This window comes from Lissotriton vulgaris, chromosome 8, assembly GCF_964263255.1.
Source record: "Lissotriton vulgaris chromosome 8, aLisVul1.2, whole genome shotgun sequence".
In the NCBI taxonomy this organism is placed as follows: domain Eukaryota; kingdom Metazoa; phylum Chordata; class Amphibia; order Caudata; family Salamandridae; genus Lissotriton; species Lissotriton vulgaris.
This window is the reverse complement of record NC_141696.1, coordinates 1,531,725,285-1,531,731,731: the sequence shown is the minus strand read 5'-3', so window position 1 is coordinate 1,531,731,731 and position 6,447 is coordinate 1,531,725,285. Positions and strand designations below refer to the sequence as shown.

At 38.2% G+C, this 6,447-nt stretch overlaps 1 non-coding gene across 1 annotated transcript; it reads left to right on the top strand.

Moving 5' to 3' along the window:
- The first annotated feature begins 6,374 nt into the window (after positions 1–6,374).
- Positions 6,375–6,447, top strand: TRNAF-GAA (transfer RNA phenylalanine (anticodon GAA)). The gene has a single exon. It is a non-coding gene; the product is annotated as a tRNA-Phe (tRNA).

The following is a 6,447-nucleotide window of genomic DNA, read 5'->3' as shown; positions in this document are numbered from 1 at the left end:
CAGTTGAGAGGTTCCTTGCTTCTAACAAAATAGGTCTTGGAATCAGCTGTAGTACTTTTTCTCTATTCATCAAATTTTTTCCAACTGATCTACAACACAATCAATTTAACATAGACTTTGCTTTATGTCCTCCTTCTAAACTTGCTTCCACCTCTCTTACCTTCAGGTTTGACAATGAATATTTCCCATTTCATGCTTTTTTGTAAAGTAAACTCTTGTCTGCATTACCTTCCACTTCCCCTTGAACACAGATGTCAGTAGTCAGATGACATTGCTTACCTACTCATGCCAAATATATCTGGGTAATATAGTGCTAGTCCATTCAGAGTTAAAAAAACAACTACCTAACCTGGATCCCAAAAATGCTATTTGCCCATTGCACCAGTTAATTGCGGAATTATACAGGACTCCTTAAAACATATCTCTACCATATGAGGTTAAAAATCCAGGTCCTGCATCTATTTTGTTAAATGGTTTAAATTAAAGTATGAAGACCACAGCTATAAGCAGGCCGCAATATCTCAGTTCGGAGAGTGTTAGACTGAAGATCTAAAGGTCCCTGGTTCAATCCTGGGTTTCGGCACAGTTGAGAGGTTCCTTGCTTCTAACAAAATAGGTCTTGGAATCAGCTGTAGTACTTTTTTCTCTATTAACATTTTTATCAACTGATCTACAAAATGATCAATTCAGCATAGACTTTGCTTTCTGTCCTCCTTTTAAACTTTCTTCCACCTATCTTGCCTTCAGGTTTGACAATGAATGTTTCCCATTTCGTCCTTTTTTGTAAAGTAAACTCTTGTCTGCATCACATTCCACTTCCCCTTGAACACAGATGTCAGTAGTCAGATGACATTGCTTACCTACTCATGCCAAATATATCTAGGTAATATAGTGCTAGTCCATTCAGAGTTAAAAAAACAACTACCTAACCTGGATCCCAAAAATGCTATTTACCGATTGCACCAGTTAACTGGGGAATGATACAGGACTCCTCCAAACATATCTCTACCATTTGAGGTTAAAAATCCAGGTCCTGCATCTATTTTGTTAAATGGTTCAAATTAAAGTATGAAGACCCCAGCTATCAGAAGGCTGAAATAGCTTAGTTGGGAAGGCCGAAATAGCTCAGTTGGGAGAGTGTTAGACTGAAGATCTAAAGGTCCCTGGTTCAATCCCGGGTTTCGTCACAGTTGAGAGGTTCCTTGCTTCTAACAAAATAGGTTTTGGAATCAGCTGTAGTACTTTTTCTCTATTCATCAAATTTTTTCCAACTGATCTACAACACAATCAATTTAACATAGACTTTGCTTTATATCCTCCTTCTAAACTTGCTTCCACCTCTCTTACCTTCAGGTTTGACAATGAATATTTCCCATTTCATGCTTTTTTGTAAAGTAAACTCTTGTCTGCATTACCTTCCACTTCCCCTTGAACACAGATGTCAGTAGTCAGATGACATTGCTTACCTACTCATGCCAAATATATCTGGGTAATATAGTGCTAGTCCATTCAGAGTTAAAAAAACAACTACCTAACCTGGATCCCAAAAATGCTATTTACCCATTGCACCAGTTAATTGCAGAATGATACAGGACTCCTTAAAACATATCTCTACCATATGAGGTTAAAAATCCAGGTCCTGCATCTATTTTGTTAAATGGTTTAAATTAAAGTATGAAGACCACAGCTATAAGCAGGCCGAAAAAGCTAAGTTGGGAGAGCGTTAGACTGAAGATCTAAAGGTCCCTGGTTCAATCCCGGGTTTCGGCACAGTTGAGAGGTTCCTTGCTTCTAACAAAATAGGTCTTGGAATCAGCTGTAGTACTTTTTTGTCTATCAACATTTTTATCAACTGATCTACAAAATGATCAATTCAACATAGACTTTGCTTTCTGTCCTCCTTTTAAACTTTCTTCCACCTATCTTGCCTTCAGGTTTGACTATGAATGTTTCCCATTTCGTCCTTTTTTGTAAAGTAAACTCTTGTCTGCATCACATTCCACTTCCCCTTGAACACAGATGTCAGTAGTCAGATGACATTGCTTACCTACTCATGCCAAATATATCTGGGTAATATAGTGCTAGTCCATTCAGAGTTAAAAAAAAAACTACCTAACCTGGACCCCAAAAATGCTATTTACCCATTGCACCAGTTAACTGGGGAATGATACAGGACTCCTTAAAACATATCTCTACCATATGAGTTAAAAATCCAGGTCCTGCATCTATTTTGTTAAATAGTTCAAATTAAAGTATGAAGACCCCAGCTAACAGAAGGCTGAAATAGCTCAGTTGGGAGAGCGTTAGACTGAAGATCTAAAGGTCCCTGATTCAGTCCTGGGTTTCGGCACAGTTGAGAGGTTCCTTGCTTCTAACAAAATAGGTCTTGGAATCAGCTGTAGTACTTTTTTCTCTATTAACATTTTTATCAACTGATCTACAAAATGATCAATTCAACATAGACTTTGCTTTCTGTCCTCCTTTTAAACTTTCTTCCACCTATCTTGCCTTCAGGTTTGACAATGAATGTTTCCCATTTCGTCCTTTTTTGCAAAGTAAACTCTTGTCTGCATCACATTCCACTTCCCCTTGAACACAGATGTCAGTAGTCAGATGACATTGCTTACCTACTCATGCCAAATATATCTAGGTAATATAGTGCTAGTCCATTCAGAGTTAAAAAAACAACTACCTAACCTGGATCCCAAAAATGCTATTTACCGATTGCACCAGTTAACTGGGGAATGATACAGGACTCCTCCAAACATATCTCTACCATTTGAGGTTAAAAATCCAGGTCCTGCATCTATTTTGTTAAATGGTTCAAATTAAAGTATGAAGACCCCAGCTATCAGAAGGCCGAAATAGCTCAGTTGGGAAGGCCGAAATAGCTCAGTTGGGAGAGCGTTAGACTGAAGATCTAAAGGTCCCTGGTTCAATCCTGGGTTTCGTCACAGTTGAGAGGTTCCTTGCTTCTAACAAAATAGGTTTTGGAATCAGCTGTAGTACTTTTTCTCTATTCATCAATTTTTTTCCAACTGATCTACAACACAATCAATTTAACATAGACTTTGCTTTATATCCTCCTTCTAAACTTGCTTCCACCTCTCTTACCTTCAGGTTTGACAATGAATATTTCCCATTTCATGCTTTTTTGTAAAGTAAACTCTTGTCTGCATTACCTTCCACTTCCCCTTGAACACAGATGTCAGTAGTCAGATGACATTGCTTACCTACTCATGCCAAATATATCTGGGTAATATAGTGCTAGTCCATTCAGAGTTAAAAAAACAACTACCTAACCTGGATCCCAAAAATGCTATTTACCCATTGCACCAGTTAATTGCGGAATGATACAGGACTCCTTAAAACATATCTCTACCATATGAGGTTAAAAAACCAGGTCCTGCATCTATTTTGTTAAATGGTTTAAATTAAAGTATGAAGACCACAGCTATAAGCAGGCCGAAAAAGCTAAGTTGGGAGAGCGTTAGACTGAAGATCTAAAGGTCCCAGGTTCAATCCCGGGTTTCGGCACAGTTGAGAGGTTCCTTGCTTCTAACAAAATAGGTCTTGGAATCAGCTGTAGTACTTTTTTCTCTATCAACATTTTTATCAACTGATCTACAAAATGATCAATTCAACATAGACTTTGCTTTCTGTCCTCCTTTTAAACTTTCTTCCACCTATCTTGCCTTCAGGTTTGACTATGAATGTTTCCCATTTCGTACTTTTTTGTAAAGTAAACTCTTGTCTGCATCACATTCCACTTCCCCTTGAACACAGATGTCAGTAGTCAGATGACATTGCTTACCTACTCATGCCAAATATATCTGGGTAATATAGTGCTAGTCCATTCAGAGTTAAAAAAACAACTACCTAACCTGGATCCCAAAAATGCTATTTACCCATTGCACCAGTTAACTGGGGAATGATACAGGACTCCTTAAAACATATCTCTACCATATGAGGTTAAAAATCCAGGTCCTGCATCTATTTTGTTAAATGGTTCAAATTAAAGTATGAAGACCCCAGCTATCAGAAGGCCGAAATAGCTCAGTTGGGAGAACGTTAGACTGAAGATCTAAAGGTCCCTGGTTCAATCCCGGGTTTCGGCACAGTCGAGAGGTTCCTTGCTTCTAACAAAATAGGTCTTGGAATCAGCTGTAGTACTTTTTCTCTATTCATCAAATTTTTTCCAACTGATCTACAACACAATCAATTTAACATAGACTTTGCTTTATGTCCTCCTTCTAAACTTGCTTCCACCTCTCTTACCTTCAGGTTTGACAATGAATATTTCCCATTTCATGCTTTTTTGTAAAGTAAACTCTTGTCTGCATTACCTTCCACTTCCCCTTGAACACAGATGTCAGTAGTCAGCTGACATTGCTTACCTACTCATGCATAATATATCTGGATAATATAGTGCTAGCCCATTCAGAGTTAAAAAAACAACTACCTAACCTGGATCCCAAAAATGCTGTTTACCCATTGCACCAGTTAACTGGGGAATGATACAGGACTCCTTAAAACATATCTCTACCATATGAGGTTAAAAATCCAGGTCATGCATCTATTTTGTTAAATGGTTCAAATTAAAGTATGAAGACCGCAGATATCAGCAGGCTGAAATAGCTCATTTGGGAGAGTGTTAGACTGAAGATCTAAAGGTCCCTGGTTCAATCCAGGGTTTCGGCACTGTTTAGAGGTTCTTTGCTTCTAACAAAATAGGTCTTGGAATCAGCTGTAGTCCTTTTTCTGTATTCATCAAATTTTTTCCAACTGATCTACAACACAATCAATTTAACATAGACTTTGCTTTCTGTCCTCCTTCTAGACTTGCTTCCACCTCTCTTGCCTTCAGGTTTTACTATGAATGTTTCCCATGTCATGCTTTTTTGTAAAGTAAACTCTTGTCTGCATTACCTTCCACTTCCCCTTGAACACAGATGTCAGTAGTCAGATGACATTGCTTACCTACTCATGCCAAATATATCTGGGTAATATAGTGCTAGTACATTCAGAGTTAAAAAAACAACTACCTAACCTGGATCCCAAAAATGCTATTTGCCCATTGCACCAGTTAATTGCGGAATGATACAGGACTCCTTAAAACATATCTCTACCATATGAGGTTAAAAATCCAGGTCCTGCATCTATTTTGTTAAATGGTTTAAATTAAAGTATGAAGACCACAGCTATAAGCAGGCTGCAATAGCTCAGTTGGGAGAGCGTTAGACTGAAGATCTAAAGGTCCCTGGTTCAATCCCGGGTTTCGGCACAGTTGAGAGGTTCCTTGCTTCTAACAAAATAGGTCTTGGAATCAGCTGTAGTACTTTTTTCTCTATCAACATTTTTATCAACTGATCTACAAAATGATCAATTCAACATAGACTTTGCTTTCTGTCCTCCTTTTAAACTTTCTTCCACCTATCTTGCCTTCAGGTTTGACAATGAATGTTTCCCATTTCGTCCTTTTTTGTAAAGTAAACTCTTGTCTGCATCACATTCCACTTCCCCTTGAACACAGATGTCAGTAGTCAGATGACATTGCTTACCTACTCATGCCAAATATATCTAGGTAATATAGTGCTAGTCCATTCAGAGTTAAAAAAACAACTACCTAACCTGGATCCCAAAAATGCTATTTGCCCATTGCACCAGTTAATTGCGGAATGATACAGGACTCCTTAAAACATATCTCTACCATATGAGGTTAAAAATCCAGGTCCTGCATCTATTTTGTTAAATGGTTTAAATTAAAGTATGAAGACCACAGCTATAAGCAGGCCGCAATAGCTCAGTTGGTAGAGCGTTAGACTGAAGATCTAAAGGTCCCTGGTTCAATCCCGGGTTTCGGCACAGTCAAGAGGTTCCTTGCTTCTAACAAAATAGGTCTTGGAATCAGCTGTAGTTCTTTTTCTCTATTCATCAAATTGTTTCCAACTGATCTACAACACAATCAATTTAACATAGACTTTGCTTTATGTCCTCCTTCTAAACTTGCTTCCACCTCTCTTACCTTCAGTTTGACAATGAATATTTCCCATTTCATGCTTTTTTGTAAAGTAAACTCTTGTCTGCATTACCTTCCACTTCCCCTTGAACACAGATGTCAGTAGTCAGCTGACATTGCTTACCTACTCATGCCAAATATATCTGGGTAATATAGTGCTAGTCCATTCAGAGTTAAAAAAACAACTACCTAACCTGGATCCCAAAAATGCTATTTACCCATTGCACCAGTTAATTGCGGAATGATACAGGACTCCTTAAAACATATATCTACCATATGAGGTTAAAAATCCAGGTCCTGCATCTATTTTGTTAAATGGTTTAAATTAAAGTATGAAGACCACAGCTATAAGCAGGCCGAAATAGCTCAGTTGGGAGAGCGTTAGACTGAAGATCTAAAGGTCCCTGGTTCAATCCCGGGTTTCGGCA